This window comes from Eriocheir sinensis, chromosome 8, assembly GCF_024679095.1.
Source record: "Eriocheir sinensis breed Jianghai 21 chromosome 8, ASM2467909v1, whole genome shotgun sequence".
In the NCBI taxonomy this organism is placed as follows: domain Eukaryota; kingdom Metazoa; phylum Arthropoda; class Malacostraca; order Decapoda; family Varunidae; genus Eriocheir; species Eriocheir sinensis.
Genome location: NC_066516.1, coordinates 4,905,346 through 4,933,275, shown reverse-complemented (window position 1 = coordinate 4,933,275; position 27,930 = coordinate 4,905,346). Strand labels below are relative to the sequence as shown.

General features: G+C 40.7%; 1 pseudogene across 1 annotated transcript; it reads left to right on the top strand.

The window, feature by feature from the left end:
• LOC126995395 (sodium/glucose cotransporter 4-like) lies at nucleotides 1-27,828 on the top strand (annotated as a pseudogene). Its single transcript, XR_007750295.1, has 14 exons — nucleotides 1-221; nucleotides 17,012-17,083; nucleotides 17,415-17,519; nucleotides 17,809-17,973; nucleotides 18,064-18,262; nucleotides 18,456-18,679; nucleotides 22,245-22,488; nucleotides 24,622-24,826; nucleotides 24,964-25,074; nucleotides 25,180-25,267; nucleotides 25,621-25,769; nucleotides 26,077-26,227; nucleotides 27,312-27,462; nucleotides 27,608-27,828. The product of XR_007750295.1 is annotated as a sodium/glucose cotransporter 4-like (transcript).
• The last annotated feature ends 102 nt before the right edge of the window (nucleotides 27,829-27,930 follow it).

The following is a 27,930-nucleotide window of genomic DNA, read 5'->3' as shown; positions in this document are numbered from 1 at the left end:
CAACAGCAGCGAGTTACGGGTGAGCAGGGACTAGCGACGAGCATAAGCAGTGTACGGCGCGGCATTCACCAAGAAGGGAGTGCAAGTTACAGTACTCGAGAGACTCTCGGCAGCAGCTCGGCAACATGGCGGATGAGACGGGGGAGAAAATGCCTATGAAGTGGCCAGACATTCTGGTAGTTGTCTTGTACTTCGTCTTCGTCCTGGCTGTTGGCCTTTTCGTAAGTATTTCCGTCATTTTCTTTTCTTCTTTTCAGGTGGGTACCTATGCAGTGTAGCACGGACATAAGCGGCTAAGAGAATGTCAATTCACCCATGGAGATCAAAAGGCCACGAGTTCCTTATATTCCTTGGTGAGGACGCAACTTTGTGTCTCTTTGCACAGGGTCACCGCCACTGTCTCCTTGACCATGCCATGACATTAGCAAGCGATGCACTGACACTCTACTGGTTTAGGTAATGATAAAAAAGAAAGTTTTAAGAAACGGTGATATTGGAAAATTAAAAAAAAAAGTATAGATAAAACAACAATAATGTTTGGTTAGATACGCTGCCGGTTTTAATCGAATGACACAGACTTCGGGAAGGATTAAGGGCGCGTAGTGCCCCAAAACAAGACTAGTCAAGAAAAAAAACTGTGTAGGGCTGTTGGTGCGACTTGGGCTTGCTATCAAAACAGCCTCCATATTTTTTTTTTTTTATTGTGTCAGTAATTATGTAAATTTAAGGACGCAACGAGTTACGATAATTTCCAGTCAGTATTCAGCCGTAACTGAGAAGAAAAAAACACATTAAGGAGAATGTCTATTTCGCAAGCTTTGGTGCCTTTCCGAGTGTTGGTTTACCAGTTTCTGTCCGTATACGTTCGAGTTTTATTTATGTTCATGGTGTACAGCTTCCCCCCCTTACCATTAGCCTGTGGAACACTTGTCTTAGTCCCTGCACTGATTTCAAGGTTATGCGCGGATGTTAACGCTCCACACACACACACACACATACACACGCACGCACGCGCACAGAGAGAGAGAGAGAGAGAGAGAGAGAGAGAGAGAGAGAGAGAGAGAGAGAGAGAGAGAGAGAGAGAGAGAGAGAGAGAGAGAGAGAGAGAGAGAGAGAGAGAGAGAGAGAGAGAGAAAAACAAGGGTTGGCAAAAACCAATGGTTTTTAAACCTTTTTTTTTTGGTTTAAACCAGTTTTTTTTTTTTTTTGTTTAAACCAGTTTTTTTTGGTTTGACCACAATTTTTTTTTTTTTTTTAGCTTTTCAGTATGTTTATTCCAGTAATTCTATCCGTATATACATATATGAGTTTGAAAAGGAATTATAGATAGATTTAGAGATGGATTTAGCAAAATATTCATACAATCTGTAAGAGGCAAAATGCAGCTTCTCCAACATGCTTTTTAATTGCAATGTTAAAGAGTAGTAAAACATGAAAGACCTCTTCTAATTTTCCAGTTGCATGCTACAAAAACAGTTGAGAGAGAGAGAGAGAGAGACTCGCCATCGTCAGCAAGCACCCTCCCGATTAGAGCAAGGTCATTACAGTCGATCTCTGGGTACTGCCAGGACCTCACACACCACACCACCCCATCACTCTTGCTCAAAAGGGGACAGTAACCACTCCTTGTCAGCGGGAAAATCCTGACTTGAGCGGGGTCCGAACCTAGTCTACCAGTCCGGAGTCTGACAGGGCAGAGCTTTATCCACTGAGTTATCGGACTGGTGTGTGTATTTCGCCACGGCCTGATCACGAATTGGACCCGCAATCACCAGCAAGTACCCTCCCAATTAGAGCAACTGCAAGGCTCATTAATCGATGTTTGGGTACGGTCAGGACCTCACACAGCACACAGCACACACCTCATCCCCCTTGCTCAAAGGGGGACAGTAACCACTCCTAGTCAGCGGAAAAAAATGGGCCTGAGCGGGGCTCGAACCGCCGCCTGTCAGGCCGAGAAGCCTGGCAGCGCAGCGCTTTACCGACTAAGCTATCAGAGGAATGTGTATATGTGTGTGTGTGTGTGTGTGTGTGTGTGTGTGTGTGTGTGTGTGTGTGTGTGTGTGTGTAAAGAATTATATCTAATTATATCTCAAAAAGTCTATAGTCCACGCAACTTTATATTTGAATAATCAAAATCAAAAATATGTTCCGGCAAGAATCAGTCGCTTCAGGGTGGGAAGAGATTTAGACTTCACGCCGCTGAAACACTAGCCTTGGACATATATTTTATATATAATTTTTCAATAGCGTATATCGTAGAACATTTAATTTATTATAATACGAAAAATCAGAAATTTATTAACAACTGATGAGAATCCATTTCCTCAAAATACTTTAAAGCTTACAGTCTGTCACGGTAACTCTGGCTGCATTTGTTTGTGATTTCCAATGAGGTATGTATATTCACTGAGGCCCGTACCAAGAGCCACGAAGGTTTAGCGACGAAGATCGAAGGGAAGGGCGGTTCGTACCTATAGTCACTAGCATTTTTGGAACGAAGGTCTGCGGGAGAGACGAAGGGAAGGCAAGGTCTACAGAGTTGCCAGCCAGTGGGTGTCACCAGCGACCTGGTCTCAGGGCCCAAGAAGCTTGAACTATTCTTTCAATTATCATAAATTACTAGTGTTTCCCTGGGACTTGTAACAATTAACGCTTCATACAATAAGTGATACTGTTGATAATAAAAATGTAGTTGAGCATTCTCTTTGTTTTGATTATTGGTAAACGAGAGTAAGTGAATGACCGATGCAGGTTTTTCCTCTTTAAAATCCTTTCTTGCATGAAAGCCTTGCGAAATCAAGCAGAACTGAATTTTTAGAAAAATTATATTTGTATTACAATATTTGCTGAGTACCTGCATTGTGTGCATTAGTCTCGCCTCTGACGGAATTTATTAAGTGTTTGGGTCCGCTTCCAACTTACTACACTCCACCCTCAAATGACTGCTGCATTTTATTTGGGGTGGACCAAGACCTTATGTGGATGCCTGCCGCCATGAAGAGGGTGGGCAGGTCAATGGTGATGGGGTTTGAGGTCAGAGGTTGAGGGCGGAGCGTAACACTGGAAGCTGAAGCCAGCGTCCCCCCGGAAGATCAAACAATGGATGCTACGGTTTCTGTCGAGACGCTTGACTTTTTAAGGTTTTTGATAAATTCCGTCAAAGGCGAGACTGATACACCCAAAGCAGGTACACAACAAATATTGTAATATAGATATAATTTTTTTTAAAAGCTCAATGCTGCTTGATTTCGAAGGGCTTTCATGCAGGAAAGATTTTTAAATAGAACCTTGCATCGGTCATTTATTTTCTCTCGTTTACCAATAAATTAAACAACGAGAATGATCAACAACATTTTTGTTAACAAAAGTATCACTTGCTGTATTGAAGTGTAATTGTTACAAATCTCAGAGAAACACAGGTAATTTAGGATAATTGAAAGAATAGTTCAAGCTTCGTGGGCCCTGATACTCGGTCACTGGTGACACCTGCTAAGAATGAATATACCCCATTGTAGGTGACCATACATTTCATATAATTTGTTGACTTGATAATAGTAATAACAATACACCTAATATTAGTAATAATAATAATAATAATAATAATAATAATAATAATAATAATAATAATAATAATAATAATAATAATAATAATAATTATATTAATATTAATAATAATGAAAAATAATATTGTTGATAGTAATGTTATTATTTGTTATTATTTTTTTTCATTATTACAAGCATTATTATTATTATTATTATTATTATTATTATTATTATTATTATTATTATTATTATTATTATTATTTATCTATTTATTTATTTATTTTACGTTTTCGCCTATAGCTCTCTTGATAGGGCCTGATGGTCGGCCCCAGCCCCTTGTGGCGCAGGCAAGTGTTTATTATTATTACATTCATTATTATAAACCTCGAAGATGACAATAGTAATGATAATATTAACAAAAATAATAATGACTATAGCAGTGATGATGACTATTATTTTAACATGGTAACCATAATGTTGTCCACTTCAGTAATTATTGTTCCACTGCGGGACAAGAGCCTTTCCCAACGTTATCTTCCTCTCTCTGTGTCTGATGTTAGTGTACACCATCCCGCTCCTCAAAATGCTTTAATTTCACCCGTGATTCGAACCCGGGCCCGCAGAGTCGTAGCCAGGTACACTAACCACTACTCCAAGGAAATATTCAATGCCTATCTTGATTCCTATGTATCTCACTAACTTCTTAAATATTTATTCTAAGCAAGTCGTAAATAATTTCGGAGATAGTGTGTCGCCTTCCTTAACTCCTTTCTTCTTAGTGGAATCTTCTCACTTTTTTATGGAATTTAGTTGTTGCCGTGCTGTTTCAAAAGGCCTATACATTTTTCAACAACTTTATGTAGGCTCACCTACGTTCTGCCTCCTCAGTGCCTGTATGACTGTTGACGTTTTAGCTGGGTACATGCTTTTTCATAATGTATGAAAGTCATGCATAGTGTATTAATGGAGTTGGCTTTTAGCAATATAACAAATTTGTTTTCACTTGCCGGAATCCTAAGACTGTTCGTTGCCAGGGTCAGATTTCATAGTTGATGTAATAGTACCCAAACGTTGTTAAATCCCCTAAATTGGAGGAGGTCTGGTCGCCGTTGCCGCCCTGGCCAATTGCTCCATCGCTGCTGGGGATTTAGCCTTGCAATAGAGATTTACGTAATTTTTGGTAACTTTAAAACTCATTTCTCTTTTTTAAGTTCTTTAGCTATTTATGCTGAAATTTCTTGGTTTGTCACTCCGTGTGTCTATGACAAGTTTCTGATCAGTATGTTAGGACTGGCAGAATACATTCATTGCACACCCCTCTCTTCAGGGAGGGTATACTAGGTTACTATTCAATAATTATAATATTTTGTTAACTCAAAGCACTCCATTTTATTCATTCTCTTTCTAAATTATTTTTTCGTGGGTTGGATTTCCATTAATTCATTATTTCTACTAGATATGTGTATTACTCTGCTCTCCCACGTGTTTCGTTATCGATCATTACTTGTTCTATAGCCAACTAATTCTAACATGACTTTTGTTTCCTTCATATTCATTTTCAGTCTTAGTCTCAGACTTCCCCCTCTTTGTGGAATTCTTCGATCATTTCTTTTTAGTTTTCTTCAGAATCACTTGGGAAGACATCTGCGACTCTGATTTTTTTTTACAGTTTCTTTTTCATCGAAAATCCAGTTAACTTTGATATGAGTCCATTACTTTAACGTCGTTGGTATACTCGTGCTCTACACACATTTTAGACATGCTGTCTTTAATTTGTAATATTTAACTTAATTAAGTTTTGATAAGTAAAGATGTGTCTACCTATCCCTTTCCATCCACCTCTCCGGACAGTGTGCGTGCCTGTTACATCTTTTACTCTGGATGTTTATCGCCCCTACAGCTGCGCCACAGGCGTGGGCACACCACCCATCCCTTCTTGTAAACACTCGAGCAAAGCTTGTCGGTATATTCTTGACTCGGGAACCCGTGATCATAACTGATGGTAAGCCATAAATGCTGAAGCAGCTACTGGCTGGGGATATTCTCGCAGTTAATTGACAAATGTAATGTGTGGACACGGAGCTTCCCCGACGGATAAACATCCCCTGGGACGGCACAACATCCTGACCACCTGTAAGTCTCCAGAGGTGGTAAACAACTTGTAATCGTCTATCGCTACTTTAAGGATGAAAAATGTTTAGTCACACATGGCCATCAGTTAACGTGTTCGAACATGACAGGGACAGTCCTAAGCCTGAAAACGGTAGCTGTCAACCATACATCATCACACGTAAGCGATCCAGGTAACATCCTGCTGGGGATTCCTGGGGAAGCAATGGGAAGTCCCGACGCCACGGCCACGTCCTTCACGATGAGAGCTTTGGGATATAAGCGTACATGCATAATTTTTTTTTTTTATTCATTTTCAGAATCGAAGCATACGTTTTCCTTTACTCACAAAGTACACTTGAATTTGTTTCACATTTACACTGTTAGGCATCCAAATGAATATATAATAGAAACGTTTACAAGAGGAAGGTGGCAGATGCCTAAGGTTGGGCGCCTGTATAGTTGCTATCACTATGCGTATACTGAGGTGCAGCGCATCATGGGGTTGTCCATAAATGACCTTAAGACTTCAGAACTTCGATATCTAAACTATCTCAACCCCATACCTGTTAAAACCTAGGGAGCCACTAAGCTGAAAAATTGCCTTTGTATCTACGGTGAAGCAGGAACAAAGACTTCTCCGAGACATCAGGGTGACCAGGTGACATTGCCTGGACTCCTCAGTTACCCGCTAATAGACTCAATGTTGAGTGGCCTGGACACCATACAGTATGTCTAATCTATCTTCCTTACTGTCTTAAGGGTGGACGAGGCGGCACGCCCAAGGCGTATGCCCCCATTGACTGATTGATTAATTACTCTAAGCGGACAAACCAAAGTAGATTGGAAGGCCAGTGGACTGGATTCACAATCTTATCATAATAATTAAGGAAAAAACTGAACGATGACTATGCTACGAGACCGTTTCACTGATATAATAAACAGGAAAAAGACAATCAAGGGAGATAAGCTTTGAAAATGTGGAATACCAAGAGACTGGTCAACCGGAAACCGATAAAAAAACGTTCATCTCCCTGTCCTCCACCATTAAATAAAGTTTTCTCGCTTGCAGGGCGGTAAACAACCCTTCAGCATGAACACCACACATACCAGTCTCTCTCGTGGAGTCCAAGTAAACCGTGGAGCGTTTCATGTTAGACTTATGAACTCCCATGTTCATGAAGTGGAGCAGTGGATATAATAAGGAAATAATAATTAAGTGGTGGTAATTAGGATGATGATGATGATGATGATGATGATGATGATGATGATGACGATAATATAATTACTGATAACAATAATAATAATAATAATAATAATAATAATAATAATAATAATAATAATAATAATAATAATAATAATAATAATAATATGATATTAATAGCTTTATTATTATTATTATTATTATTATTATTATTATTATTATTATTATTATTATTATTATTATTATTATTATTATTATTATTATTATTATTATTATTATAATTACTGGAAGTAGTAGTAGTAGTAGTAGTAGTAGTAGTAGTAGTAGTAGTAGTAGTAGTAGTAGTAGTAGTAGTAGTAGTAGTGGTAATGGTAGTAGTAGATGGTTGTCGGCCACAGTCATTGGCGGGGTGGGGCCAATGAATTGCTTTGTGAAAGGATATGAGAGAATATACCGCTCACAACGCAACTCTAATAGATGGATGCCCGTAGTAGTAGTAGTAGTAGTAGTAGTAGTAGTAGTAGTAGTAGTAGTAGTAGTAGTAGTAGTAGTAGTAGTAGTAGTAGTAGTCAGGTAGTATTAGTGATATGGTTGGATGCCACAGTCATTAGCGAACAGAGTTGGGGCTAATGACCTCCAAGCTATGGAGCCCTCCATGATTATGTGTCGGGAAAATAAACATGGGTGGAGGTATCATTTATGTAGTAGTAGTAGTAGTAGCAGTAGTTGTTGTAGTAGCAGTAGTAGTAGTAGTAGTAGTAGTAGTAGTAATATTAGTATTAATAGCAATAATAATAGTAATAGTAATAGGTGGTGGTAGTAGTAGTAGTAGTAGTAGTAGTAGTAGTAGTAGTAGTAGTAGTAGTAGTAGTAGTAGTAGTAGAAGTAGAAGTAGTAGTAGTAGTTAGGGTTGGTCGGGAGTGACTTGAGTAGTTAAGGAAAGGGGGATCTGGACGTAATAGGTGATAGGGAATTTAGTGCTAGGTAGTATTAGTGATATGGTTGGATGCCACAGTCATTAGCGAACAGAGTTGGGGCTAATGACCTCCAAGCTATGGAGCCCTCCATGATTATGTGTTGGGAAAATAAACATGGGTGGAGGTATCATTTATGTAGTAAAAAAAAAAATAGTAGTCGTAATAGTAGTAGTAGTAGTAGTAGTAGTAGTAGAAAATAAAATGTTAAGTAAAGTTTCTAATATTAAATAAAGATGGTTGTCGGCCACAGTCATTGGCGGGGTGGGGCCAATGAATTGCTTTGTGAAAGGATATGAGAGAATATACCGCTCAAAACGCAACTCTAATAGATGGAGGCCCGTAAAAAAAAAAATAGCAGTAGAAGTAGTTGCAGTAGTAGTAGTAGTAGTAGTTGCAGTTGCAGTAGCAGTTGCAGTTGCAGTAGCAGTAGCAGTTGTAGTAGTAGTAGTAGTAGTAGTAGTAGTAGTAGTAGTAGTAGTAGTAGTAGTAGTAGTAGTAGTAGTAGTAGTAGTAGTAGTAGTAGTAGTAGTAGTAGTAGTAGTAGTAGTAGTAGTAGTAGCAAAAGTTCATTCAGCATTTAGTAGATTAGAAAGAGGCAGTAATAAAAGTAGGCTAGTATGAAACGTTCCCTTTGACATTAAAACAATCCCAGGATCAAGGAAAAAAAGTAATTTAAACAATAACAGGATGTGTAAGAAAACGTTTACCGATATTATTGTAGGAAAACGGCCAACACAGGGTGACAGATAAATAAATAAAAATATTAGATGTGCAGCAGAAGCTTAGTATGGACATGGAAACATGGAAACATGGAAAGGCAGGCAACAGAAAGCCTGTTGGCTCATTACGAGGTTGCCCGCTTAGGTGATTTAATCTGCTCGACAGCCACTTGGGGCCTGGGGAGCAGATGAAAGCACCTCGACATTGAGGAGCAGATGAAAGCACCTCGATATTGAGGAACAGATGAAGACACCTCAATATTCAGTTTACTCCCGACGCAGCGAAGTGACGGTCGATTCTATATTTGAAGGAGTTGATAGTATTCGCATTTACTACTTCTGAAGGAAGATTGTTCCAGTGACGGATGACTCGGTTTGAAAAGAAACTCCTTCCGATGTCTGTGTTACATCGACTAGACTGAATGGGTAAACCGTTATTTCTAGTTCTTGAGTTGGTTTGCAGTTCAAAGAATTTGGAGTAATCGACGTTATTGAATTTTTTCAGATACTTGAAAACTTGAATCATATCCCTCGTAGGCGTCTTCTCCAATGTAAAGAGATTGAGTCGCTTGAGTCGTTCCTCGTACGGTTGAGCCCTTAAGGTTGGAATCATCTTTGTGGCGCGTCGTTGAATCCTTTCCAATAAAGCAATGTCCTTTCTGTAATTAGGAGACCAGAACTGTACTGCATACTCGAGGTGCGGTCTTACCATGGAATTATACAAGGATAGCATCACGTATGGCGTTTTACACTCGAAGTTCCTCGTTATGAACCCGAGCATAGTGTTGGCTTTGTTGTATGCTTTTTTACAGTGATTCGCGTGTTTCAGGCATAAAAGAGACAAGTTAAAAAAAAAAAAAAAAAACATAATAAACCGTTTGCAGTCAGAAGACTCAGTACAAATAAGGAATCTCAGCACTAAGGCAGGCCGTGATGAAGCTTGAGGGTCATCTTATATCACTCAAAGGATCTACACTGACTTATCGGGCGACTGGATGGACAATAAGGCCACAAAAAAGACATGATAAGAAACACATTATAGGTCAGGTCACTTCCAGGCGTGATAACTCCTACAGGAATTAAGGTGGAGAAGGAGGAGAAGGAGGAGGAGACGTATGAAAAGAAAAAGGAGAAGGAGGAGGAGGAGGAGGAAGCGTATTATCATTAGTAGTAGTATGAGTATGGTAGTATTAATAGTATTAGTAACAGTGGTAGTAGTAGTAGTAGTAGTAGTAGTAGTAGTAGTAGTAGTAATAGCAACAATAACATCATCATCATCATCATCATCATCATCATCATCATCATCATCAGCAGCAGCAGTAGTAGTAGTAGTAGTAGTAGTAGCCCTACCAATATGCTTTCCAATATGATGAGTAATATTTCCCTACTCCCAGCAGTTTCGTCGCTAGAGCTCGAAACGTAAACCCTTGTGAGAGCGATTTTGACGAGCTCCAGACACTGCCGTTTTTGTCTAGTGTGGCATTGCTATTGCCTCTAGAAGCCTGTAATTTGGAAGGTAGCCCCTCTTGGCAATGTAGTTTGACCAGCTCGAAGGATGTTTTGTAAGCTCGATTTAAGTTTGTCGTCGAGCCGTCACAAAATAGCCTGTTTTTCAGCCCTTTTGCCGCGATTTGGACACGTCCTAGTTTTTTGCTTATAACTTTTTTTATTTTATTTAGTGCTTTCAAATTTTTTTGCTGATTATTAATCTGTGTTAATAGAATTTTCATTTGCCAACAACCACGCCTTCCTAGCTTCAGTAGATTTTGCTCGAGCTTGACCAGAAGTCGCGACGAATTTTCGCCGAATCTGACTCATTTCACGCGCCGCAACGAAAAAGAGAGAGTTTCGTTGCGGCGCGTGAAATGAGTCAGATTCGGCGAAAATTCGTCGCGACTTCTGGTCAAGCTCGAGCAAAATCTACAGAACCTAGGAAGGCGTGGTTGTTGGCAAATGAAAATTCTATTAACACAGATTAATAATCAGCAATAAAATTTATATATATATATATATATATATATATATATATATATATATATATATATATATATATATATATATATAATATTATTTTTTTTACATCAAAGGCGGCAGCTCAAGAGCACAAAAAAAAAATAATAATAAAAAAAGCCCGTTACTCGCTGCTCCTAAAAAAGATACAAAAGAGGTGGCCGAAAGCAAGATCAAATACGGAAGGAGAGGTGTCCTGATACCCTCCTCTTGAAAGAGTTCAAGTCGTAGGCAGGAGGAAATACAGATGAAGGAAGATTGTTCCAGAGTTTACCAGCGTGAGGGATGAAAGAGTGAAGATGCTGGTTAACTCTTGCATAAGGGGTTTGGACAGTATAGGGATGAGCATGAGTAGAAAGTCGAGTGCAGCGGGGCCGCGGGAGTGGGGGAGGCATGCAATTAGCAAGTTCAGAAGAGCAGTCAGCGTGGAAATATCGATAGAAGATAGAAAGAGGGGCAACATTGCGGCGGAATTTAAGAGGTAGAAGACTATCAGTATGAGGAGGAGAGCTGATGAGACGAAGAGCCTTAGCCTCCACTCTGTCCAGAAGAGCTGTGTGTAGAGTCCCCCCACACATGAGATGCATACTCCATACGAGGGCGGACAAGGTCCTCGTATATGGATAGCATCTGGGAGGGGGGGAAAAACTGGTGGAGACGGTACTGAACGCCCATCCTCGAGGAAATTGATTTAGTAAGAGAGGAGATATGAGGTTTCCAGACGACAGTTTGAGTTAAGGATAGACCAAGGATGTTTAGTGTTGAGGAAGGTGATAGCTGGGTGTTGTCAAAGAATAGGGATAGTTGTTTGGAGGATTGTGTCAGTGGATAGGTGGAGAAACTGTGTTTTGAGGAGTTGAAGGACACCAGGTTCTTCTTGCCCAAATCGGAAATAATAGTAAGGTCTGACGCTAAGCGTTCTGCAGCCTCCATCCTTGAGTCGTTAAGTTCCTGAAGGTGGGTCTTCTATTAAAAGAAGTTGAGTAATGCAGAGTGGAATCATCGGCGTAGGAATGGATAGGACAGTTCGTTTTGGAAAGAAGATCATCAATGAACAACAGAAAAGAGTGGGAGATAGGACAGAACCCTGTGGGACACCACTGTTAATAGATTTAGGAAGAACAGTGACCGTCTACCACGGCAGAAATAGAACGGTCAGAAAGGAAACTGGAGATAAAGGTACAGAGAGAAGGATAGAAACCGTAGGAGGTAGTTGAGCACGCAAAGATTTGTGCCAGACCCTATCAAAAGCTTTTGATATGTCCAGCGCAATAGCAAAAGTTTCACCGAAACGGCTAAGAGAGGATGACCAAGAGTCAGTTAAGAAGGCTAGAGATCACCAGTAGAACGCCCCTTGCGGAAAACCCATACTATATATATATATATATATATATATATATATATATATATATATATATATATATATATATATATATATATATATATATATATATATATATATATATATATATATATATATATATATATATATATATATATATATATATATATATATATATATATATATATATATATATATATATATATATATATATATATATATATATATATATATATATATATATATATATATATATATATATATATATATATATATATATATATATATATATATATATATATATATATATATATATATATATATATATATATATATATATATATATATATATATATATATATATATATATATATATATATATATATATATAGATATATATATATATATATATATATATATATATATATACACACATACATATACATACATACATATATACATATATATTTGGTATAAAAAAAGCAAATTAAATGTATTATTCATAAATGGGAAGAAATAGGGTAGAATACTAAATAATATGAGAAATAACATGTATAGTAAGGCGCTTAATATAGGTTGATTTATATAGTGAAATGATTATATAAAAATAGTAATTTTTTATATAGATATCATAAAATTATTTTAATACAAGATAGTAAACATATTGAAGTGTTCATATATGAGTTTTTATGCAGATATATTGATTTTTGGCGTCAGTAAAGTTTTCGTCGCGGCGCGTGAAATGAGTCAGATTCGGCGAATTTTCGTCGCGACTTCTGGTCAAGGTCGAGCAAAAACTACTGAAGCTAGGAAGGCGTGGTCGGTGGCAAATGAAAGCTCTATTAATACAGATTAATAATAAAAACATTGGAAAGCACTAAATAAATAAATAAAAGTTCTAAGCAAAAAACTAGAACGTGTCCAAATCGCATCCAAAGGGCAGAAAAACAGGCTATTTTGTGACGGCTCAACGACAAACTTGGAATCGAGCTATCAAAACATCCTTCGAGTTGGTCAAACTGCATTGCCAAGAGAGGCTACATGACAAATTACAGCCTCCTTTCAACAATTATCTTTCGCTCCCTCGAGTTGAAGAAGAAAAAAAAGTGTGTGTGTGTGTGTGTGTGTGTGTGTGTGTGAGAGAGAGAGAGAGAGAGAGAGAGAGAGAGAGAGAGAAAAAGAGAATGAGAGAGAGAATGAGAATGAGAATGAGAGAGAATGAGAGAATGAGAATAAGAGAGGAGAGAATGAGAATGAGAGAATGAGAATGAGAATGAGAGAGAGAAGGAGAGAGAATGAGAATGAGAGAGAGAATGGGAATGAGAGAGCTAGAGAATGAGAATGAGAGAGAATGAGAATGAGATTGAAAGAGGTAATGAGAATGAGATTGAGAGAGGTAATGAGAATGAGAATGAGATTGAGAGAGGTAATGAGAATGAGATTGAGAGAGGTAATGAGAATGAGAATGAGATTGAGAGAGGTAATGAGAATGAGAATGAGATTGAGAGAGGTAATGAGAATGAGCGAGAGAATGAGAATGAGAGTGAGAATTTAATGAGAGAATGAGAGAATGAGAACGAGGGAGAGAGAATGAGAATGAGAGAATAAAAATGAGAATGAATGAGAGAGGGAGAGAATGAGAATGAGAGAATGAGAATGAGAATGAGAGAGATGAGAATGAGAGAGGAGAGAATGAGAATGAGAGAATAAGAATGATAATGAGAGAGAATGAGAATTAATGAGAGAATGAGAATGAGAGAGGAAATAAGAATAAGAATGAGAGAATGAGAGAAAATGAGAATGAGAGAATGAGAATGAGAGATAAAGAGAATGAGAGAATGAGAATGAGAGAAAAAATGAGAGAGAATGAGAATGAGAGAGAGAGAGATGAGGAATGAGAGAGAATGAGAATTAGAAAAATGAGAATGATAATGAGGAATTAGAGAATGAGAATGAGAATTTGAGAATGAAAGAGAATGAGAATGAGAGAATAAGAATTAGAAAATAAGAGAGAATGAGAATGAGATAATAAGAATTAAAGAATAAGATTGAGAGAATGAGAATTAACGTTGTCAGGCAAATGAGCGCCCGTGGGTTGAATCGACTCGGTAACTTGTCCAGGTTTAGGCTACACTCTTATTCTACATGTTTTGCAAAATAACTGTGTTCATTGTACTTCTGATAGTACCCAAAGACCTCTACATTCCAGAAATATGACCTGTTTGTGTGTAAAAGCCATGGGAGATGAATTGCAGATGATTTTCTTAAAATTTCCACCAAGGAATCATTCGCATTCTTTTGTGTCGCTCTTTTTCAAGCTCAGTTGTCTCGCCTCCTATATAATGCTTCACCACAAATATAATTTTTCTTACCGATGAAACGTTATGCTGTCATTCCCGCCTCTGTGGGCGCAACCAAAGGCAGAGCAAGCCGGCATGAAGGCAAAATGTTGAGGTGTGTGGGTGTCGCGCGTCCCGCCAGCCGGGAAATGTTATGAACATAAGAACATAACATAAGAACATAAGAACGCAGGAGTCTACAAGAGGCCGGTAGGCCTGTACGAGGCAACTCCTTTGACCCTAAGCTCCCGTGTATCGAACCTCACCTAATATCGCTGTCCATGAATTTATCTAGTCTATTTTTTAATGTGACGATTGTATTAGCACTCACCACATGACTGTTAAGCCTATTCCACTCATCCACCACCCTGTTAGTAAACCAATTTTTGCCTATGTCCCTGTTGAATCTGAATTTATCCAGTTTAAACCCATTACTTCGTGTCCTACCCGGTTCTCTTACCAACAAAACCTTATGAATGTCTCCCTTATTAAAGCCCTTCATCCATTTATAAACCTCGATCATGTCTCCACGCACCCTTCGTCTTTCTAGAGAATGCAAGTTTAACTGTTTGAGTCTCTCCTCGCATGACAAGTTCTCAACCCCTGAATCATCTTAGTCATCCTCCTCTGCACCGATTCTAACATTTTGATATCCATTCTATAGTAAGGTGACCAGAACTGAACCGCATAGTCAAGATGAGGTCTAACTAATGCTATATATAGTTTGAGGAAGACTTCGGGGCTTCTGTTGCTTACGCTCCTTGAAATAAATCCTAGTACCCTATTAGCTCGATTTCTAGCTTGAATGCATTGTGCCCTTGGACGGAGATCAGAGCTCACTAAGACCCCTAAATCCCTCTCGCACCCAGACCTGCTTATGAGAGTGTCATTTAAGCAATAGTTATGTGAGGGGTTGTTCCTACCTACACTCAGAATACTGCACTTCCCTACATTGAACTCCATCTGCCATTTATCCGCCCAGTCATACAATCTGTTGAGTTCACCCTGGAGAATACTAGCGTCCTGATCCGACTCAATTACTCTACCGATCTTGGTATCATCTGCAAATTTACTAACATCACTACTAATTCCTGTATCTAAGTCATTGATATAAATAATAAACAAAAGTGGACCTAATACCGAACCTTGTGGGACCCCAATCGTAACACATCCCCAGTCAGATCTTTTACCATTGATTTGCAATCTTTGCTTCCTATTGCTAAGCCACGCCTTGACCCAGTTCAAAACTTTACCCTCTACTCCGTGACCCTGTAATTTAAGCAACAGTCGTTGGTGAGGAACTTTGTCAAACGCTTTACTAAAATCAAGATAGATTACATCATAATTTTCATCTCTGTCAACCGCCTCAAATACTTTATTGTAGAAGGACAAGAGATTGGTGAGACATGACCTACCTTTTGTGAACCCATGCTGCGAGTCGTGAATTAAGCTATGTTTCTCTAAATGCTCCCGAATGTTCCTGGCTATTATGGACTCCAGCATCTTGCCTATAACCGATGTTAAGCTAATTGGGCGATAGTTTGAAGCAACTGACCTGTCCCCCTTTTTAAAAATCGGCGTCACATTAGCTACTTTCCATAGGCTCGGCACATAGCCAGTATTTACCGACATCTTAAAGATGTCGGTTAGTGGGTCACTGAGTACATTACCTAATTCCTGTACATAACTCCTAGAGTTAGTTTTTCTTTTCCTTTGTAAACGTCCACCCAAACTGATTCTGAATCCATGTTAGTTTTGACTGAATTGTTAACTAAACATTGAAGTGATTTAAGAGTTATGGGTGAACTTGAAGGAGGAGGCGGACCAAAGCCCAGGCTAAGACTGCTTCACTTCTGTGACGTCATGCTCTCTTCTTCCATTTTTCTTCCAAGATATATACCAAGTCAAGTCATACGCAGCTTTGTGGGAGGAGATACGGCAGAGGCGTGGCTTATGCGTGACGTCGCTTGGAGCCAAACTAGAGAATGTAGAAACAGGGATTTAGAGAAAACGAAAAAAGGCGGACTAATTTAAATCAATCACTTCAACATGCCCCCTCTCACACCCCACACCATCGTTTGTAGGCATTGGAATTACAGTCACGCATAGCACAATAAAAAAGGCATATTTTTTCGTCAGTGGCTTGCCTGAATGCGCGGTGAAAGAAGACGAGAATGCACATCCAAAGAACACACACGGCCGCAACTTTTGTCACCCGTGAACTGGCTTCAAGTGACGTCATCCCGCTGCTCCGGCCTGCGCGTGCTGGTCGCAGTTTTGAAGACATAGTGACTTGACTTGGTATATTTAGACTTTGACCAGTAGTGACACGCCAGACCGCGTCGTCGGTTGGCAATTCAGCCAGCTGTAGACTGCTGAGTTGCTCTTTCGTCTCCTGCTACGGGCTGCGTCTGGCGTCCGTGCCCACCCTGCTGGGCGGGGTGGACCCCTCTACACCCGCAAGAGTGCTACAACTCTACTCTTCTTAACGGGCCGTCGATACGACAAGGGCTGTTTCCTTAAGGGGGATTAATCTTTGGAACGGAACGGAATTACCAGTACGAAATATAGAAAGAGAACGCATAAACCCAATATAGCTATTTTTCCACTTTCATTTTTTTCTCCCAAGCATGCATATATAGTCATTAAAAATATGATTATATTACGAAGCTTCATCTTGTACAGTAATTATTCATTTACTATTTTCTTGAAATAGCCACGAAATAGTGTTAGTCCTAACTGTGTCCTTTCTGTGTCTCCCACAGTCGTCATGGCGGTCCAAGCGAAGCAGCATGTCGGGCTACTTCCTGGCATCCCGCAGCATGCACTGGATCCCTGTAAGTGTGTGTGTGTGTGTGTGTGTGTGTGTGTGTGTGTGTGTGTGTGTGTGTGTGTGTCATTTACCACTGCTTAATCACGTGCTAGCTGGATTCGCAACCGCCACCCAGCACCCTCAACTAAAAAGCGTAGAGCTGCATATTGACGGATCTTCAGGCAGGACTGATGGAACCTCGCATCACAGCCACACCCAAACGGGAATTGAACCCCCCCCCGACTGACGCCCAATACCCATTAACTGCTCTGACAGTGGCCACTTATGAAAGAGAGAGAGAGAGAGAGAGAGAGAGAGAGAGAGAGAGTAAGATAATACGCCCTCCTCCCCGGCAGGTGGGCGCCTCACTCTTCGCCAGCAACATCGGGTCTGGCCATTTCATCGGACTGGCGGGCTCCGGAGCGGCGTCCGGCATAGGCATTGGAGCCTTTGAATTAAACGTAAATGACTTCACTCGGTTTCGATGTGTGCACTTGTAATATAAAGCCTTAATATCTGCATGTCTGTATTTCCCCGCCAGTTTGTATGTCTTTTTAAATCTTTATTCCTCTGCAAGTCTCTTTGGTCTCTCTCTCTCTCTCTCTCTCTCTCTCTCTCTCTCTCCCCAGGCTAAGGAACCTTTTTTATTGACAAAATATCCGTATGCGAATGTTATTCAAATAATATTATAAACCGGAACTCTCCAGAACTTCCTAATAACCCTTTTCCACGTGCCACCGTCTATTTTAGGCAGTCTTCGTGCTGATGATGCTGGGATGGCTGTTTGTGCCTGTGTACATGACCTCAGGAGTGTTCACCATGCCGGAGTACCTCAGAGAGAGGTTCGGAGGCCAGCGCATCAGGGTCTACCTATCTTGCCTCGCTCTTCTTCTTTCTGTCTTTACCAAGATATCGGTAAATATACATTGCTTTGAAATCTCAATCTTGACGCAGTTGTGACTCCTTATCGCAACAGTGTCTTGTGACTCGTTTTGTTTCCCGCAGGCCGATCTGTATGCTGGAGCTCTGTTCATTCAGCAAGCTATTGGAAAGACCACCGATGAATGGCTTTATATCAGCATCCTCATACTGCTGGCCATAGCTGCCGTGTTCACGATAAGTGGGGGCCTTACGGCAGTCATCTGGACCGATTTCGTGCAAACCATTCTCATGCTGTTCGGCGCTCTGACTCTTATGGGCATTGGTGAGTACTCGTGTGTGTGTGTGTGTGTGTGTGTGTGTGTGTGTGTGTGTGTGTGTGTGTGATAAATTGTTGTTGACTTTCCCTATATAGTACCTGTTCATCCTCACTAACAATACTTAAAAACTGTCTTGTTTTAAAAACTTGTGTTGTCTGTATTCATGTCAGTTTTTACTAACACTACTAACTTCCAAAGCGTTCAACGAGGTGGGAGGATATGAGGCGATGGTGGAGGACTTCTTCTATGCCATTCCCAACAAGACAAGATTTTCTGAAGATGGCACTGTCAATTGCGGGGAACCTCCGAGCTACTCCATGCATTTCTTCAGGTCTGCAAAGCCCGGAGAGTCCGATCTGCCGTGGCCCGGCATGCTCTTTGGCATTACAATCTCCGGCATTTGGTATTGGTGCACCGACCAGGTGGGTGACCTCTTTGAAGACGTCTAGAATTTATCGCCAGCTATATAATGATTCCGTAGTTGTGTGTGTGTGTGTGTGTGTGTGTGTGTGTGTGTGTGTGTGTGTGTGTGTGTAATAATAATAATAATAATAATAATAATAATAATAATAATAATAATAATAATATACGGTTTATTTAGGCATTAGCAGCTCGAGAGCTGAAAATATACATATTATATAGGGAGATCATTCTAAAATTACAAACTTAAAAGTAACCTAAAAGTAGTGTCCATGCGTTTAGGATTTTCACTATTGTTGGTATTGCACTTTTCTTATATCTGTCTGTGCGGGCACGTATGGGGACGTGTGTGTGTGTGTGTGTGTGTGTGTGTGTGTGTGTGTGTGTGTGTGTTAAGAAAGTTCTCTTACACTTTCAGTTGATCTTCCATTCTCCGTTGTAGTTTTCCTGACTAACGTCAATCACCAAAGTGAAAACAATGCGTTTTACCATTTATATTATAGCAATCTACGAAGTCGGTGGCTACAACCAGCTGATGACACGCTACATGAAGGCGGCGCCCTCTCGCCTTCGTTACGACCACAATAACGTGACTTGCCCCAATGCCTACCCACCCTCTTATGCCTTAAATCTGCTGCGGCCAATCACGGGTTCCGACTTACCGTGGACGGGGGTAGTGTTTGGACTAACGCAAGCCTCTGTGTGGTACTGGTGCACCGACCAGGTATCTGTGCCGTGTGGTGTCAATTAACACAATTGTGGTAACTTAGTTATTGCTAACATACGAATAGTTAAAACTAACCGTCAAAAAATACTAATGTTCTCACAAAAGCTTACTCACATTATGACGTTTAACCACCGATACAAACTTAACAAGTAGATATGTCGTTGTAAATGGAGACGGTGACGAACTAGATTAGTCTACAGATAAGTGATTTAACCATCTCCTACACTACCGGATTGGTTTGTCACTTTCCGGTGGTCCATCCTTCCGCGGCATTCAAGGAAAAATGTTCAATCAGTGCAGCGAAGATAGAGGGGACTAACAAACATTACATAACAGTTAAAAGCAATAGTAGGCTACTAAAAAATAAATGTCATAGATTAATAAAAAATGCGAGGTTTAAAAAATATTATGATGTTGCAAATAATATATCACGATATGTCTAATGTATCAGCATACAATGATAACAGATAAGCTAGTACAAAAAATATATATATTTTCTTATATTTCTTCTGCTACTTTTGCAAGCGATACCAGTAACTGTCTTATTGGACTATACTGAAAAGGATATCAGTGTCTGTTTGAATAACAATGTGATTATGAAACCCATCCAGAAGCTCTAAACTCCCACTACTCCCGGATAAAAGGAACCTGCCCTTTAGCGAATATCAAATTCGGACTAAAGATGGATCAAGACCTTTTCGAAACGTGTGTGTGTGTGTGTGTGTGTGCTAAAGATGTTAACAGTGGTAGTGATGCAGTGTCATTAGCGATAATGATTTGATGTGCTGACTGTGTAAGTGATTGTGGATTAATAATCATTATAAGGAATCAGCACTTCGTCTTTTTTTCTTCTTCTTCTTCTCATTATTATTATTATTATTATTATTATTATTATTATTATTATTATTATTAATAATGTTACTGGTATAATCATCATCATCATCATTATTATTATTATTATTATTATTATTATTATTATTATTATTATTATTGTTGTTCTTATCATTTTCATTATTATCATCACTATCATTATATTATTTCTTTATTATTATAATTGCTGTTGTTGTTTTTGTTGTTATAATTTATATCATAGACATTGTTATATTTCTTTATTTTTGCAGTAGCAAAGTGCGTAGTAGTGGTAGTAGTATTGATGATGGTGGTGGTGGTGGTGTTGGTAGCAGTAATAGTTGTAACTGTAGTAGTAGCAGTATTAGTAGCGTAGTAGTAGTAGTAGTAGTAGTAGTAGTGGTAGTAGTAGTAGTAGTAGTAGTAGTAGAGGCAGCAGCAGTAGCAGTAGTTGTGGGGGCCGCCTGTCGCGTGTCACCTATATGCTGTGCACCGATACAATAAAAAATAGTCACATTTACTTATGGCTACTTTTGCTTTGAACTTTTGGAGAACGAACACTTGTGATACCACCTGAGGCTTACACACACACACACACACACACACACACACACAACAGGGCCGTAATTTCTGGGGGAACTATGGGGGCTATAGCCCCCCAATGTTTTCAAATAGCCGCACCTAACATCACCAAAATGTGGGGAACAAACTTGGCGCAGGGACTGTTTTGGGGGGGCCATTGATGGTAACGGGCTAAGGAGTAACCTATCCGGATAATTTGTTTTTATTTATTAATGATCCACGAGACATCCTGGAGTTAAATCAAAGTATGTGCTTATCTTTGTATTCATTCATGCACACACTGGTAATATTTCTGTGGGGTCTGATTCACTTATTAGAGTGAAATTCTATTGTGAAAAAGTCACAAATTCGTGTCACTGGTAAAAATTAAACTAGTAATTTAAGTTTTGCCACCATGATATATACACAAATAGATAAAAATGAAAGCTTATGAAGTCACAATAAGTGACATCACCTGCTTTGCGCAGTAAAAATATGCCATTTAAGGTATGTGATACCCTCAAAATGGCCGGAGATGCTGCCTTGGTCCTCGGAGCTACAGCATGTATTTTCATATTAATGTTCTGTTGTTTATTCAATGTTGTGTTCAAGAAAAAGAATACTCATAATTAAGTTAGTTTTTGGTTATAAGGATTCTTTACGAAATACAATTATAACGCTACCCCCTCTACCTTAGGGAAAGTCCTTAATCCTGGATCGGCTATGGTGATGTTAGGTGCGCCTATTGACCCTAGAAGTGATTATTTTTCAAAAAAATTCCCACAGCTTTCTTCGATCGCCCTCCTCCCCTCCCCTCCCCTACTCATGAACCTATGATTCCCTCTAGCCCCCCCCAAAAAAATCTGCCAAAATTACGGGGCTGCGAACACACACACACACACACACACACACACACACACACACACACACACACACACACACTTTATTACCCTACCCCAGGGACATCATTATATGAGGGATGGTCGACTGCACACAACCCGTGCCTAAGAAGGGTGACCGCTCTAATCCTTCACACTACCATCCTATAGCTCTGCTTTCTTGCCTCTCTAAAGCTTTTGAAATAATCCTTAACAGGAAAGGTCTTCAGCATCTAATTACACTAATTAAGTCTAGTAACTAACATTATCTAATAAATTATAATATCTAATCTAAGCATCAAAGTCCTCGATAGTCGACCACTGAAGAAGTGTGAAGTGGTAATCGATATTTCAGTTCCCACCTTGTGCTGCTTGTAGGCTATGCTAAACATATGATATATTAGCCGCTACTCTATCAACGCGTTAGATTTTCCTGTTCTGTATGCTTCCAGTATCATTTGTTATTTAACAAAATGCTGCCTTTGACTTCTGATCTTTTATGTGCTACGTTTAACTTTGCACACTCACCCAAGTGTCTTTCCTGTCTTGCAGGTCATTGTTCAGAGGACGCTTTCCAGCAAGAACATGACTTACGCCAAGGCTGGCTGCGTTCTGGCAGGTACCCTGAAGTTCCTGCCTCTCTTTATGTTGGTTTTCCCTGGCATGGCTTCGCGCATCCTCTTCACGGATGAGGTGGCCTGCGTGGACCCAGATGAGTGCGAAAAGTATTGCAACAACCGAGCAGGATGCACTAACATAGCTTACGTAGAGCTTGTCCTCCAGCTTCTCCCGACTGGTAAGGAGCAGAATAACAGATTCCATGAAACAATGCAGAAAGGCGTCTCTCTCTCTCTCTCTCTCTCTCTCTCTCTCTCTCTCTCTCTCTCTCTCTCTCTCTCTCTCTCTCTCTCTCTCTCTCTCTCTCTTCCACTTTTTTTTCTGGCAACGCCTTTATATGCTGTTTTTTTAATATCTGCAGATGGTATTTGTTTAAACATTTTGTCAGTTTTCTCGAACACTTCGGTATTCATACATCACTGATTGTGATATATTATAGTAGAAAGTCTGTAAACATTTTCTTGAAATCTCCGAAGCCCGAAAAGTGACACTGGGTACACTTGTTCAGTATCTGATGCAGCAGCTGTATTGTGTTATAGTTTTGTAATAAAAAACACTTTCGTCAATAGTAAATGCCAACACCTTGCTTTTTCTAATTCTTTCAGAGACTTCTGGCACCTAGCCGAAAAATATCTTTAACAATTTCACTTCTTCATCTTACTCACTTCTCCTTAATCCTGATGGCAGCACAGCTGTTCACATCTACCTTTAAGGCTGTACTCTTCGCTCAGACTTTCTTTAAAAACTACACTCTCGATAATGCAGGGCATATTCCTCCTATTCATCCCCCTCTGACTCCACTATGCCTGTTATTAAGATTCTTAAGAATTATGTTTTCTATGCCCTCTCTGGCAAATTCTCAGATGTTTTTGAAACAATCCTTAACAGGAAAGTTCTTAAATATCTATCAACTTCTGACCTTCTTTCTGATCACCAGCATGTGTTCCGCAAGAGGCGTTCTATTGGTGATCTTGCCTTCCTAACTAACTCCTGGCCATCCTCTCCTAGCCGTTTCGGTGAAACTTTTGCTGTTGCCTTAGACATCCAGAAAGCTTTGGACAATCTGACACAAATCTTTGCTTTCCAAACTACCCACCTACGGATTCTCTCTCTCTCTCTCTCTCTCTCTCTCTCTCTCTCTCTCTCTCTCTCTCTCTCTCTCTCTCTCTCTCTCTCTCTCTCTCTCTCTCTCTCTCTCTGCTTTCATCTCCATTTTACTTTTTGGCCGATCTATCTCTGCCTAAGTAGACGGTCACTGTTCTTCCCCTTAACCTATCAGCAGTGGTATCCGAGATTGCTCTGTCCTATCTCCCACTTCCTTTCTGTTGTTCATTGACGACTTTCAATCCACTCTTACGCTGAGAACTCTGCATTACTCAACATCTTTTGACAAAAGACCCTCCCAACAGGAACTACATGATTCTAGGCTGGAGGCTGCAGAACGCTTAACCTCAGACCTTATTATCATTTCCGATTGAGACAAGAAGAACGTGGTGTCCTTCAACGCCTTAAAAAAACTCAATATCTCCACCAGTCAGCTCGACACAATCTTCCAAACATCTATCCCCTAATCTTCGATAACACTCAGCTCTTATCATCTTCAATAAATATCCTCGGTCTATCATTAACTCAAAATCTCAACTGGATACTTCATAAATCTCTCGTACTAAAGCAGCTTCCTCGAGGTTGGGCGCTCTATATCGTCTCCGCCAATTCTCTTCTCCCTCCCAAATGCTATATACAGGGGACTTGTCCTCCCTCGTGTGAAGTATGCATATCATATGTAATGGGGTCTCCACACACACAGCTCTCTCAACTCCCTTCCTCTTACTGACAATCTTCTACCTCTTAAATTCCGCTGCCATGTTGCCTCTCTTCCTATCTTCTATCTATATTTTCAGGATGACTGCTTTTCTGAGCTTGCTAACTGCATGCCTCCCCTCCTTCCGCGGCCCCGCTACACTCGGCTTCCTACTCTTGCTCATCCCTATACTGTTCAAATCCCTTATGCAAGAGGAAACCAGCATCTTCATTCTTTCATCCCTTACATTGGTAGACTCGGGAACAATCCTTCATCTGTGTTTCCTCCTGCCTACGACTTGAATTCTTTCAAGAGGAGAGTATTGAGACACCTCTCCTCCCGAAATTGACCTCTCTTTTGGCTACTCTTCTAAACTCTGTATTATATGGGCAGCGAATAGCGGGCTTTCTTTCTCATTATTTTTTTGCCCTTGAGCTGCTTCCTTTATTGTAAAAAAAGGCACATTCAAAGTCTGAAAAACTAATGCAAACAAACACTTCGGTCTTTCAGGTCTCTCTGGACTAATGTTGGCCGTGATGCTGGCTGCCCTCATGTCCTCTCTCACTTCCATCTTCAACTCCTCCTCCACGATCTTTTCCATTGACATTTGGACGAGGATTCGCAAGCAGGCGACTGACGTTGAGTTATTGATTGTGGGTCGCGGCTTTGTTCTCATCATGGTGGTGATCTCCATCCTATGGATTCCCATTATACAGTAAGGCTTTCCGCTGCATGAGACATCGTCGATTTTCTTTAACATTAGCCATTTATTTATCTTTTATACTAAATCATTAGTCAAACCCTAGGAGACCCAACCTCAGGTTGTCTAATGTTGCTACTATTGTTCTCCAGGAGTTCAGCCAGTGGCCAGCTGTTCATCTACATTCAGAGCATCTCTTCCTTCCTTTCACCGCCTATCTGCGCCATCTACCTGCTATCTTCTGGCCACGCACTACGGAGCCGGTAAGGTATATTGATTTTGTATCTAGCCAAGGGTTTTACTTACCCTCATTAGAGGGTAAAGATGCGCACACTGTGAGTCTGATAACAAATGTCTGTTTATTTCAGGGCGCCTTCTGGGGTCTCATCGTGGGTCTGGTCATCGGCCTCATTAGATTTGTCATGGAGTTTGCCTACACCATCCCTGCCTGTGGAGGTGAGTCGCAAAGTGCCACACAGCACTGTAAAAGATCTATCAGTACGTCAGGAGTCAAAAAGCCCTGAAACCATCGAGGGTATCTTAGTTAGAGTGGTAATCTACAAGGAAACAATATTTATCCAGATAATAGACGAACAAATACATCTTAAGAACCCAGCCCAGATGGCAACGTTTCCAACGTAGTTTCAGAGGAAGTAATTTTTCGCTGGTCATTTTTTCAAGATTGTAAAAATCACAGATAAAGGTAAAGTTGTGGGAATAAGCAATAGCTGGGGGTGGCCTCGTTACTCATCTCCGTCGCACTGGCCCTTGAGCCAATGAATGTTGACAGTGGCATACTTTCGTGACAGAGCCAGCATCAGAGGACAGGCGTCCAGAGTGGATTAAAGTGATCGTTGGCAACGTGCATTACCTCCACTTCGGATGTATCCTGTTGCTGCTGACCATGGTGGTGACGGTGGGCGTGTCGCTGCTCACCGAGCCCATCCCTGAAAAGTGTGTAAGTATGCCCCACCCCGCCCCATTCACCCTTTTCTATTGCAAGAGCGCACTCATCCTCATAATCGGCCCTTAAGAGTCCACTGCAAAACAAAAGTCTTTTTCAGTATGCACTCTATCTCACCCACTCCGTCCCACCCACCCACCCACCCTCCTCAGAAAATCATACCCTCCCATTCCGGCAACTGTGCACAAATTATCTATTCCAATCACATTACAAGACTATAAGCACCGGTCCGTCCCAATACGCCTGCATGAACACCCATTTCATTCCGCCATAATATGTGTACCTACTTTCCGTTCTACAGTTGTACCGCCTAACCTTCTGGAGCCGCCACAGTACGGAGGTTCGTATGTCCGTCAGGGAATGGAGGAATGAGATGCTTCCTGATGACAAGGTCAAGATTCAGCCCAAAGTGGATGGTGACACTGCTAGTGCTTTAACCAGCGGCGCTAAACGTAAGACCCTTCTGCTCTCCTCCCGGTAGCGGGAAGGCCCCGTTTTCATTATGTTCCCGTCTAATAGCCTTCTCTATAATTTTCGACAAAAAAGGCACTCGGTATATTCATATTCAACTACAAAGATCCTTTATACCCTTCCTGTTTGGGGTGCCGCCCCCGCGAAGCCAGGGTACTGTTTCGGCCAAAAGTAAGACATTTGTACCATAGCCTCTCTGTGACATGTTCACTGAATTACGATGTATTTGTGCTAGCCTCGCCTCTGTGTGCATTTCTCGCCAGGGGTGAGGCTCTAAGGAGCCGACTCTGTCATGAGTAATACCTAGTTTTCAGGTAATCTCCCATAATCTGTCTCTGCAAAGACCTGCATGTGTTGCCTCCATCAAATGCAATGGGCTGTGTGTGTGTGTGTGTGTGTGTGTGTGTGTTTAACTGATCCTACTAATTTAATCCACAGTCCAATATTTGAAGTACTCAACACCGTTACTATGGCAATGTTGTTGATTTCATCCTTTCAATGAGTAATAGCATTCATGAACTATTACTTTGCAATTTATATCCTTCTACTGTAAGATAATTTTTTTTTTTTTACGTCGTGGCCTATTGCGCCGTTAGGCTTTTTCTCCGGTGGGGCCTGATGGTCGGCCCAGCCCGTTGAGGCGCAGGCGAGTGTTTATAGTGGCGCCATCTTGTTTTGGCTCATACTGCCCCCCGGAACTCATCTTTGAGCCTCTCTTTGGAGAGGTAATCAAGAGACCGGGTTGATAGGAGGTCTTAAGGCAGCATGTGGTGGGTAGTCTTAGGCCACTCGGCGGTGACTGAAAAATCCCAGCTGTGTGGCGGCCAGGATTCGAACCCGCGTCCCTCCTGTCTCCCGGACGCGGCGCCGGCACGCTAACCACTCAGCCACCGCCTCCCCATAAATAAACTGGTGCCTAAAGATTTAAAAGTCAAAGCACAGAGAAGCTTCTATGAAAAGAAATATAATTATGACAAGGAAAACATCTTCGCTTTCCTTATCGCCTCACACTGACGTAATAGATCATCTCCGCATCAGAGTATTGAAAAATGTTGTTGTCCCCAGATCTACCTACCTGGCGGCGTGCCCTCAACTGTGTGTGTGGCGTGAACCCTGAGGACACGGCACCTGAGGAAGACCCTGAACAGGACCTGACACCGGAGGAAAAGGCAAGAAAGGCTGCCGAGTTTCTCGTAGAAAAGGCACCGTGGAAAAAGTAAGTATTTCTACAAGCTAACGAATTATTTGCTTATGATTATGTTGACTCACATACGAGCATCACGCCGTCCATGTTAGTCAAGTTAGCTAGCTCAGGCCGCTGTTCGTTATTCTTCAAATGTAAATCCTGCTTCTCCCAACAGCGTGGTGAACGGTTCGGCGATCGTTGTCATGTGCCTGGCGGCCTTCCTTTGGGGCTTCTACGCGTAGCCCTTCATTCTTCCCTGCCTCGCGGCGTCCAACAGTATTCACTATGCTAATAGACGTTACACTTATCCCCAACATGGAGAAACGTGTAGCAAATCATATCTGTTCAACAGTGATATGTTTGTAATCGTATTCGTGATTAAAACACGTGCTTTTAGTTTTATGTATTATTTTACGTTTTATGTGAATCATGGGTGATTTTTTTTGTTGATAAAATGTATGTGTTTTTTATGTACAATATTTAGCCAAAAGCTGTATA